This window comes from Balaenoptera acutorostrata, chromosome 4, assembly GCF_949987535.1.
Source record: "Balaenoptera acutorostrata chromosome 4, mBalAcu1.1, whole genome shotgun sequence".
In the NCBI taxonomy this organism is placed as follows: Eukaryota; Metazoa; Chordata; class Mammalia; order Artiodactyla; family Balaenopteridae; genus Balaenoptera; species Balaenoptera acutorostrata.
Genome location: NC_080067.1, coordinates 55,470,094 through 55,482,611, shown reverse-complemented (window position 1 = coordinate 55,482,611; position 12,518 = coordinate 55,470,094). Strand labels below are relative to the sequence as shown.

Genomic DNA, 12,518 nt, shown 5'->3' with positions numbered 1-12,518 from the left:
GATCAAAGCTTGTTGACTGTGTAATGCCATTCCTCTTTCTCGCCAACCTTGGATTTTTCATATGAGAAAGGGCATGGGAGGCTGCTTCCTGCCTTTCTTCCCCTCTGTTCTTGTGTTTCACCTTCAGAGTACTTTTATTTTTTTAAGGCACAAGAGAAATAGAAAGTAGCTCCCATCCAAGCAAAATTGGGCGACCAGATCTCATCCTTCTCAGTTTAACCAGAATATTATATTTCCCAATAATAGATAGGAACTATTTGTATTCAATGCTATGCATCCTATGAGGGTATTATTCATTCATAGGGATACTTCCTGGAAGTGTGGCCGAGACTGTTTATTCAGTAGGTTCCCAGCACCATCTGTTTTACTGACTGTTCTAGATGTCATCAGGGTATTTCTGTAGAGCCGTAGTCAGCATTATAGTAACATGAAATATCTATCTCTCTACTGTTATTACAGTAATTATTGTATGTGATTACATTAATATTAATTATTATAATTATTAGTTGACTGCATTAATATTAATACATAGTGTATTAATGTTGATACTTCATATTTATTGGGTAATAAGTATTAAAATATTAGCCCTAATTTATAGTAACAGCATTTAAGCTGAAGTTTATAGATACCTGATATTCAAAAATTTTATATAATATTATGCATTAATATTGATTTCTTTTAAGGTGAAGAATGCTTTTATTTCATCTTTTGATACATCTCTGAAGAATTGTTCTTTTGGAGGCAGTTCTAATTTAGAGACAGTTTGGACTATATAACATCATGATAATTCTCAAGGTGGGATCAAAAGGAATAACAAAAAGGAGCTAACATTTGAAATGTCTGGAAATAACAATAATTGCTATTTATCAAGCATTTACTGTGTGTCAGGCATAGTGCTGAACATTTTATAAACCTTTTTTCATATAAACTCTATGAGCTATAATTATTTTTATCCTTACTTACAGAAAATTGACGTTCAGAGATTAAGCATCTGGTCCAAGGGCACAAGGGCACACAGCTTCTAAGTGGTGGACCCTGGAAGCTGGGACCTTGCACATGATGCTCAATTGCCTCTTAAAACCCAAGAGTCTGTTACCCTGTACAAAAGTCTCATCTACAGTGATCAGATAGAACCACAGCAGTTGTAAGAGCTGTTGAGGCTCAGTTGATGCTTCATGTGATTATCTGGATATTGGGCAGTGGCAAGACCATCCAAGAGGTGCAAGGCTGAGGGATATGACCCACTGGTGCGAACGATACGGAGAGTTAGTGCCTATCTATTCGTGAGTGTCCTGTATCCAGGGGGGAACAGGCAGGGCATAGGTTCTGATTTAAAAGGGAAGAGAATCCAGATGGGAAAGTACTTGGCTAGTTGTATTTAAGTAAGCTCACATCTGTAAAACTGTAGAAACTGTAACTGTTTTCCCAAGGGTAGGAATGGATGGTGATCTCTCTAGTTTCGTGAATCTTTTTCCATGTGGTGGATGGGTTATAAGCAGGTATGTATTAATACCTGGAAAGGCAAGGTTGATTCTCAAGGACTCTAGCACCAGACTGCATGGGCATGAATCCAAATTCTACCTCTTATTAGCTTTGTGGGCTTGGGCAATTTACATCATCTCTCTGTGCCTTAGTTTCCTCATCTGTAAAATGAAGAGGATAATAATAGTATCCCATCATAAAGTTGTTGTATCAATTAAATTAGATAACATATGTGAAATGCTTAAAACAAAGCTATTGTTCTAAATGTTAGTGGCTGTTATCACCACCACCACCATCATCATTGTTGCTGATGAGAAAGATGTTAAGTGCTTGGATAAAGCAGCTCAGACAAAGCCCTGACCAAATTATGAACCATTTTGAGAGTCATGAAAGCAGTAATGGAAATGAATGCCAGTAGCTAGAGTTGGCAAAGGGGTGACTGTCTGGCACAGTCATATACTGGTAGTGGGAGGGCAAATTGATATAATTCTTGGGAAGTCAGGAGATCTGTTATCAAAGGTTCTAAAAAGGCACAAGCCCTTCAACCTAGTTTTGCTTCTAGAAATAATTTGACATGTGTCTAAACTGGGTACAAGGATGTTAATTGAAGATATTAAAAATAAAGATTTATGTTTATGGACATGGAAAGATGTGATAATAAAGTGAAGAAAAGCAAGGTACAAATACTATATATAGGAGTCTCCTATTAAAAACATATGTCTTAGTAGATACCTTCAAATGAGTTTGTCTTTTAGTTTATTTAAAGCCAGAGGTAATAAGTTAACATCCTATTCTCAGAATTGGCTTACCCTTTTTTTTTTGCTAGTTATACACAGTTTTGTCCATAAATGTCTACATATAAACTTTTCATCCGAATACTAAGAATGATGAGATCCTGCTTTTTTTTTATGAGTCTTTCTTTCTCCTGTGGAGGAGAATTATATAGTACTATCTTTTTCATCGACATTCCTGAGGAATGCTGCAGATTCTAATCAATACAGTAATATTTCTCACTAACTTGGAGAAGTGCAATTTTAAAAGACTCCTACTACCCTGAAATTTTGATGCAATTCTAAGGGAATGAATCCTACATATTCTATCATCGCACATCCATTGAGAATCCCTGATGTGGAATAAAGATTTTTGTCACAAACATTAAGTTCTTTTGAAGGTCAAATGAGTTCTATGCAGAAAGACCTCCTGTAATACTGAAGAGGTATGACTGTTTGATGTTCACTTTAAATACACAATTTAGGTAAAGTCAGCCCTTGTCATTTAGAAGGAATACTGCTATTTTAAAAAAATGTTTTTATTAGCAGACCATTACTTTATTTCCTATTTTCTCTTCCGATAATTTGGATTTATGTCCATGCAATATGGCAGCTTAAAGGACTGTGATGAAAAATTCCAAGGACATGGCATTCAGACCACTGTATCTTTTAAAAAATATTTATAGTATGTGTTTTGATGCCCAGCTGCTGCGTCTTTGACCTAGAATGCTGACTGCTTGTGTTAGTTGATGTTGATAGGCTTCATTCTAATATCTACATTGAGATACAGGCAGAAATTCATTTTTATGTGTGCATGTAAAGGTTGCTGTTTTTTTGACAAGTAATGTCCAGCATGTAGCAATAAAAATGCAAGAGCCAGGTTCTTACTGTTATCTGAAATGTCAGGAGAATTAAAATGTGATGACAGACTCTTCCCATTGCTGTATAATGGAGACAGGGATCTTTAACATGCCCCAAACGAGAAAACACTGGACATCAAGTCTTGGGACATGTCTGTTTCTATTAGGTGAGCTATGCTCATAAGAGAGGCAGCCCCCAACTTAGAAACTGACTCTTCTCTAAAAATCAAGCTGACCGTAGATAACATTTTCCCAGAAAATTAGTGTTACAAATCAGGGATCAGTGAAATTTTTCTGTAAAGGGCCAGACTGTAAATAGTTTAGGTTTTGTGGGCTATGCAGTCTCTGTTGCAACTACTTACCTCTGCTGTTGTAGCAGAAAGCAGCTCTAGACAATATGTAAAGAAATGGGTGTGTGATTGTGTTCCAGTAAACTTTATTTATAAACACAAGCAATGAACCAGATTTAGTTTGTCAACACTTGTTATAAATGACCATTCATTTCCCAGACCAGATCACAGAAATTTATTTATCTTGTAAGTTGTCAATACATTGTACATATACAACAATACCATTTTTTTAAATTAATTTTTTAGTTATGATAATGCTAGTACACTCACAACAAACAAAAGTTCAGGACCAGATGGCTTCACTGGTGATATCTACCAAACATTTAAAGAAGAATTGATACTAATCCTTCTCAAACTCTTCCCAAAAATTAAAGATGAGGGAATACTTCCAAACTCAGTTTATGAGGCCAGCATTACCCTGGAACCAAAACCAGACAAGAACAGCACAAGAAAGGAAAATTACAAGGCAGTATTTATGATGAACAGAGATGCAAAAATCCTCAACAAAATATTAGCCAACCGAATTCAGCACTGTCATACACAATTATCAAGAGTGATTTATTCCAGGGATGCAAGGATGGTTCAACATCTGCAAATCAATTAATGTGATGATACTTACATTAACAAAATGAAGGATTAAAATCATATGATCATCTCAATAGATGCAGAACACACTTTTAACAAAATTCAACATCCATTTGCGATTAAAAGTCTCAACAAAGTGGGTATAAAGGGAACATAGCGTAACGTAATAAAGGTAATATATGACAGGCCCACAGTTGACATCATTCATACTCAATGGTGAAAAGCTAAAAGCTAACCCTCTAAGATCAGGAACAAAACAGGATTCCCTATCCTGCCACTTGTTTTCATCATAGTATTGGAAGTCCTAACCAGAAAAACAAATAAAAGGCATCCAAGCTGGAAAGGAAGGGAAACAGTTACTATTTGTGGATGACATTGATTTTATATATAGAAAACCCTAAAGACTTCACTAGAAAACTATTAGAACTAATAAATGAATTCAGTAAAGTTGTAGGGCACAATATCAGTATGTGGAAATCTATCGTGTTTCTATACACTAATACTGAACTATCAGAAACAGAAATTAAGAAAATAATCCCATTTACAATTGCATGAAAAAGAATTAAATACCTAGGAATAAATTTAACCAAGGAGGTGAAAGACTTGTACACTGAAAACTATAAGACACTGATGAAAGAAATTGAAGAAGACACAAATAAATGAAAAGATATTCTGTGCTTATGGATTGGAAGAATTAATATTGTTAAAATGTCCATATGGCACAGAACAATCTACAGATTCAATGCAATCCCTATGAAAATTCCAATGGAACTTTTCACAGGCATAGAACAAGTAATTTTAAAATTCGCGTGGAACCACAAAAGACCTTGAATAGCCAAAGCAATCTTGAATAAAAAGAACAAAGCTGGAGGTATTATGCTCCCTGATGTCAAAATATATTACAAACCTATAGTAATCAAGACAGCATAGTATTGACATAAAACCAGACACATAGATCAGAGGAACAGAACTGAGAGCCCAGAAATAAATCCATACATATAGTCAATTAATTTATGACAAAGGAGCCAAGAATATACAATGGGGAAAGGACAGTCTCTTCAATAAATGGTGTTGGAAAAACTGGACCTTCTCATAATAAAGGCCTTATATGACAAGCCCACTCAATGGTGAAAAGCTGAAAGCTTTTCCTCTAAGATCTGGAACAAGACAAGGATGGCCACTCTCACCACATTTACATACCCAGTCTTGCCACATGCAAGAGAATGAAACCGGACCACTATCCTACACCATACACAACAATTAACTTAAAATGGATTAAAGGCTTGAATATAAGACCTGAAAGTATAAAACTTCTAGAAGAAAGCATAGGCAGTAAGCTCCTTGACATCATTCTTGGTTTTGATTTTTTGGATTTGATCCCAAAAGGAAAGGCAAAGAAAGCAAAAGTAAGCAACTGGAACTACATCAAGCTAAAAAGCTTCTGCACAGTAAAGGAAATAATCAACAAAATGAAAAGACAACTTGCTAAATAGGAGAAAATATTTGTAAATCATATATCTGGTAAGGGGTTAATATCCAAAATATATAAATATCTCATATAACTCAACAACAAAAAAAACAAACTACCCCATTTAAAAATGGGCAGAGGATCTGAATTGACATTTTCCCTAAGAAGATGTTCAGATGGCCAATAGGTACATGAAAAGATGCTCAAAATTACTAATCATCAGGTAAATGAAAATCAAAACCACAATGACATATCACCTCACACCTGTTAAAATAGCTAATATCAAAAATACAAGAAATAACCAGTGTTGCTGAGGATGTGGCAAAAAGGGAACCCTGTGCACTGTTGAGGGGAATGTATTGATAAATTGGTGCAGCCACCATAGAAAACAGTATGGAAGCTCTTCAAAAAATGAAAAAGAGAACTACCATATGATACAATATTTCCACTTCTGAATATTAATCCAAAGAAAAGGAAACCACTAACTCAAAAAGATATATGCACCTCCATGTACATTGTAGCATTATTTACAATTCCAAGATATGGAAACAACCTAAGTGGCCATCAATGGATCAATGGATAAAGATGTTGTACACGTATAACAATGGAATACTATTCAGTCACAAAAAAAAAAAGAAAATTGCCATCCATCAACATGGATGGACCTAGAGGGCATTATACTAAGTGAAATAAGTCAGACAGAGAAAGATAAATACCATATGATCTCACTTATATGTGGAATCTGAAAAAAAAGAAAAAAGAAAAAAACCAAGATCATAGATACAGAGAAAGACCGGTGGTTGCCAAGGATAGGGGGCTTGGGTAGGCAAAATGGGTGAAAGGGGTCTAAAGGTACAAACTTTAGTTATAAAATAAATATGTCATGGGGGTGTAATGTACAACATGGCAACTATAGTTAATAATACTGTATTGGATATTTGAAAGTTGCTAAGAAAGTAGATCTTAAAATTCTCATCACAAGAAAAAAATTCTGTAATTATGTATGGTGATGAATGTTAACTAGACTTATTGTGGTGATCATTTCACAATATATACAAACGTCAAGTCATTATGTTGTATACCTGAAACTAATATAATGTTTTACGTCATTTATACCTGAAAAAATGCCAGTATGCATCTAAAAGCAACAAACTTCTACTTACTACTTCCTAGACTTGTACCCTAATATAACTGCTTATTTCTCCTTTAGATATTTTTTTCTGCATATTGCCTTCAAATCTCAATGTAAAAGCTTTTTTTTTTTAAAAAATAATTATTTATTTTTGGCTGTGTTGGGTCTTCGTTTCTGTGCGAGGGCTTTTTCTCTAGTTGCGGCGAGCGGGGGCCACTCTTCATCGCGGTGCGCGGGCCTGTCACTGTCGCGGCCTCTCTTGTTGCGGAGCACAGGCTCCAGACGCGCAGGCTCAGTAGTTGTGGCTCACGGGCTTAGTTGCTCCACAGCATGTGGGATCTTCCCAGACCAGGGCTCGAACCCGTGTCCCCTGCATAAGCAGGCAGATTCTCAACCACTGCGCCACCAGGGAAGCCTCAATGTAAAGGCTTTTATTGTTGTTTCCTAATTTATTAGTTTTAGACATCCATTGGCTTTCTGCTAAGATAGGTGAGAATTTAGTTCACTGATATTCTCACGTGCCCATTCTTCCATACACACAATGTAATTGTTATTTTTTGTTTCTCTACTTGTTACTGAAATAAATATTCATACCAAGAAGTTCACTTCTTAAGTACACAGCTTGATGACTTTTCACTAACAGAATCTTTTAGATTCCCTATTTTGTAAAATTAGGACCTTAACTCTCCTGCATTCCCCACCTCTTTTTACTTTTGTGGAACAAGGCTCATAGAGTTTCATTTCTGTAGCTTTCTATTTTCATGGAATTTCCAAATGCTGTTTTTTCTCCTGCCCTTTGCCCTTTAATCACAACTTCAATTTTGTGATTCCCACAACAGAGTTTAGTTCTGTGTAAAGTAAACTGTGCCCTTTTTCCCCAGGTCCTCCTCCCCAGGGCCCTTCATCCCTCTGCTTTTTAGGCCTGCTGCTCACCTGTCCTTTGGGCATTTCCTGCTTCAGATCTACTGGTTCTACAAAATCATCCTGTCTTCATTCAATGGCCACTCCTTCGTTCTGGTTGTACATATCTTCACTTACCTTTCTACAAAAAGGTGTCAAGGGCCTAACTTTGTGTTTGAGTGTTCGAAGATGTTTTTATTCTATTCTTATATTGGATTGATTATCAGGATGAATATAGAACTCTAAGATGAATGTCATTTTCCTTTGGCTCCACTCTTAGGGGTTGGGAGGGTGACTGGTAAGAATGGGGTAGAGGGAAAGAGGGACTTTTCAGTGGGAATGTGATTTCTCTTCAGTCTTCCGGCCTCCCGAAAAGTCTAATTCTTACTCCTCTGTGATTTCTATTCCCCTTAGAGGGCCAGTTTTCCTCTTTTCTTCTTTTTATATGAAGGCACATTTTGTGATGACTTCAAATTCTGAAATTACATCATGATTTTATGAGAAATGAGAATATTTTCTGATTCATCCTCCATTTAATTTTTAATTTAAAAAGTAATTTTTAATTAACAGGGTTTTTTCTTGCTTGCTCATTCTCCTTTTTCTATAGCATTCTTTTCTTGTTTTATGGATATATTTTCTTGACTCTCATTGGGATATTTGAGGTTCTTTTCTATTGCCTGTTTTATTTGTATTTTCCTTAAGACCATTTTTCTCCCATTTATTTATCTTGTTTGTGTTCTTCTGTGTTCGAGGTTTGCCTCATTTATCATGTTTATCCATTCATATTGAAGAGTGAGGCCATTATCCAGCGGCTTTGTGATTCTCTATGTGAGCTTTATGTGGAGTCTTTTTCTCTGAGACATTCCAGTTTCTTTATTGAAGATTGCTATAAATTTCTTTTGTGGGCGGGGATGGGGTGGGGTGCAGGGGCAAGGTCTGGCATGAGGGAAAGAGAATGTTAGCTGGCAGGATGGAGGGGCCACATGGTTGGGGTAAGTGATTGGTTGTTGCATATACAGGCTTTCAAATAATTTCTTTTTCCTGCCCCTCATCTCACTCTCATCCTTTGTCCTACAAGGAATCTCAAGTGTTGCCAAGTTCTGCAAGGTCATTTGGGTCCTCTCCATGGATTCCCTCATTGTGGACTATTCTGCCATATTTCATTATCACTCTTCCATCTTTTTTCTGACTTCTAGACTTGTTTGGATCTCTTACCTTCGCAGGGCCCTTTGCATTTAAAAAAATGTTGTGGATTTATGTGATTTTTAATCTTTTAACTCTCATTTTAGCGGGGTTGATTGAGAGAGAGACAACCAACTTGTGTGGTCAATCAGAAGTCACAATATTGTTTTCTACACCTGTAGTTTGAATTGCTTTTAGACAATATTTTATTCTACTGTCCATTTAATATCTGTATATGGATTGGCCTGCCAACTTGACCTTCATCCGTGTGAGAATTAATTGGAACTCAGGATTCTAGGACCATATTTCTAGACTACATTATAACATTCCCCCTTCTACTTCCCTCTTCTTAATCCCTCCTCTTATCTTGTGTGATGCTTGGCAGAAACTCAGGGGGCTGGAGGAGGTCACTCCTTATTCATTAGTCAGCCAAAAGCTGTCGGTCGCTTCTGAGATGATTTCTACTCCTTCCTTGGCCCCTATCCCTACAGGCAAGCTGAGAGAGAGAATGGGTTTATCCATAGCTTTGATAATAAATTGTATTTTGATACGTTAGAGTGGCCCGCACATGACTGTGTCTTGCTTTTTGGTCCTGAAAATTCCAAACATCCCAAATTAACTGGAGAAGTACAGAAAATTAGAATGAGGATGTCCATGTGTCTCTGTGCTTTTCCCTCTGCTAAGGCTTTTCCCTGCATGCTAAAGAATGTTCGCTGGCTGGTCTCCCTGTGGGATATAGGACTTTGGGCGGCTTTTTTCACCTTAAACACAGAGTGAGGCATTGCTGGTACAGAGCCTGCTAACTCACTTCCTCTCTCCCATTTTCTATTGGGCCGTTATGAATATACATGTCTATGTTTTGCAAGAGGACGGAGAGAAATCGGGGGTCTGGGGTGTCGGTGCTCAGCTCCTTAGGAAGACTTATGTCTTATTGATGTTCCAGCCTTCTTCATGAAAGTTTAAAGTAAAAATCGTGTGACCGAGGATGGACGGAAGGGTGGCACCGGCCGCCTGCTCCTGCCTGCCTTCTCCTTCAGAGATGGGCTGGGGTCCTCTGGAGGTTTTCTCTTCTAGCCGACTTCTGCTGTCTCACAGCCTGTGCTGGGCCCAGCATCCAGACCTGGAGGAGAGAGCCTCTGAGGATGGATGGTGGGGACTTTGTGGGCCTGAGGGTCAGTTGAGGGAGGGGACACGGCCTCTGTGTCTGCTCATGTCCCCTCACCCCCCACCTGGCTATGATTGATCCCTGCCTGGCAGAGCAGCAGAGGCTCCTAGTCTCAGAGAGTGTGTGTCATGTGTCTACCTGTTTGCCTGTACCAGGGGTGGCTAGGGGCCAGGACTGCTTGTTCTGAAGTCTTATCTGACATTTCTGCCCCCTTCTCCCCATGTGCCTCTTCCCCCTACCTCTCCAAGTTCTTGCCCATCATGAACCCTGTACAGTTGCCATTTTACTGCCTTTTTTTTTTATACTCAAACCAGGTGCCTTCAAAGGCTCTCTGATTAAATAAACGTCCCCCCCCAAAAAAAAATCCAAGTTATTATTAAGTGTAGTTTTACTCCAATGTCAATATCACGTGTCTAGTTGTAGCCCAATATCTAACACACGTACGGGGGAACACATCTAACGTGTTAGATTTCATGCCAGAATAAAATAATTCATCACTTGTAAAAAAAAAGGGGCCTCAGCGGTCGGCGCTCCCCAAGGTGGGTCTGGGGTCAGCTCTGAGCCTCAGGACTTGAGGCTGAAGCCTGGGCCCGCAGCCGAGGCCCCCTGGTTCGTGGTTGTGAGGTGGAAGCCCGTCTCCTTCAGGTCGTCGTCACCCAGCTGGCTGTAGCCCAGGCCTCCCTCTGGTGGCCGGGGGCTGGTGCCCCGCTTCACCCTCTGCTGTTCGCTCTTGGCGGGCCATGTGGGGAACATGGAGGGGTCGATGGGGAGGGGGGTCTCGCGGAAATACTCGTGCTTGAGGCCGTCCTCTGCGCTGACCCTCCGTCCAGGGAAGTAGGTCAGAAACTTGTTCATGAGGTCGAAGCCCTGGTCTGAGAGCAGAGCCCCGAAGCGCTTGCGGATTTTCTTACTCCAATTTCCCTCCTGAGAAAACTAAACATTACAAATAGTTTCCGTGGTTCATTGTCAGTTGTCAGAAAGTTTCTGTCATTCCCATGCCAATTTCTTTAGACTCTAGTCACATTTTTTATTACATCAAATCACATTAAATAACAAGTTTTTGTTTTTTTTGTTTTTTTTAAGTAACACATACCCAAGTGGTAAATTTTGAGCTTCCAGGGTAAAAAAGTTATTAAAAAGCTGTAGACTTTTGCTTTTTTAACCAAAGGTAATTTTCTAAGCCTTTTTACAAACTCAGAAATTGTCAGACCCAAGGTTCCCATGAGGCTTCCCAGATGTAGTCCTGGTGGTGGCCTGTCCCATGGAATTTGAGGCTCCATCTAATGCCACTTGAACCCTTTACTCCCTGTGTGAGTGTGGGCTGGTCACTTCGCTACACCCACATCCCTTATTTGGATAAGTGTCCATGTGAGCACTACACTTCATCCCCTTCTAAGTGCTTGTGGATTTTCCAGGAAGCTTGTCCAGACTCATCTTCAGAAACCTGGGACATATTTGCTGTTATGGGAAAGCATCTAAGTGGTGACCCACGTCCAGACTGTGATGGTCTTTCCAGTCCATCCCTCTGGACAGAACACTTCTGTCTGAAATGGGAGAATCTCTTTGAGCACAAAGTAGGCTACTGTGTATATTAAACCAAAATGTAATGAGAACTACGTGGTTGAACTACGTGGTTTTAACCTTGGGGAATGGTTAAAAAGGAGGCAGCGGCTATCAAGTCGAAATATGCATAATTCTGTTGACTACAAGCTACTCTTGTCCCATGATCTAGCACTCAAATTTGACCTCCGTAAATAGATGCTGGGGACTCCTCTTGGAGATGACTTCCTATGACAGCCCTGGCCTTAGCAGGTTCCAACTGTGTGCATTCAGGACCACTTGTGTGGACTTAAAAGGGAAGAGGGACTCATCAGATATTTAAAAAGGGATTACTGCTAATGAAAATCCAAATGAGTCCCTGGAAAATTACTTTTCCTGTGTATTTACTCATTCATCCCACACTGTTGTGCCCACCATAGAATGGCACTGTGTGAGATGCAGTGGGTAGCTTAGATATGGGTCACAATCCCTGCCTATCAGGGCACTGAGGAACTAGGGCTGACAGCAAGGCAGGTTTTGAAAATAACTAAATAGATTTAAAGTGCAAATATAATATATTCGAATATAATATGGTATAATATGTTAAGTATATTATAGTATTTATTATATTATGATTTTATATTAAGGTTAAGTTGTCAGACCAACCCCTATGCAAATATAATAAAATATTTAATATACTCTAAATATATAATAACTTTAATTTAGTGCAAAAGGGGACACATTTAAATTGGGTGAGTAGACTCATGTGTTACCACTGCTTTCTCATAATTATGTAAACAAATATAAACTGATTTGGATAAGGTTTGGCAGCATTCAAAATACAACTTTTAAAAATCTTTAATAGACATTTCCAGCTTGTGACAATGACATAAGCATAATTTAAAATATGTTGTTGTTTTATTCACTTTTAACTATCACTTATTATCTGAGCATATGTGCATGTGTTTAAATGCAAACAAATTGTAGAGAAGGTACAGTGTAATCAGCGAGGCATGGAACATTGCTCTGATTCACTTGACCTTCTCAAAATCTTTTCTGATTTCTTCTTCCTATCCTCATGTAGA

The 12,518-nt window shown here is 38.5% G+C and overlaps 1 protein-coding gene across 4 annotated transcripts in view; it reads left to right on the top strand.

The window, feature by feature from the left end:
* Positions 1-12,518, top strand: part of TNIK (TRAF2 and NCK interacting kinase) — a 412,707-nt gene that overhangs the window by 180,694 nt on the left and 219,495 nt on the right. The window lies entirely within an intron of this gene.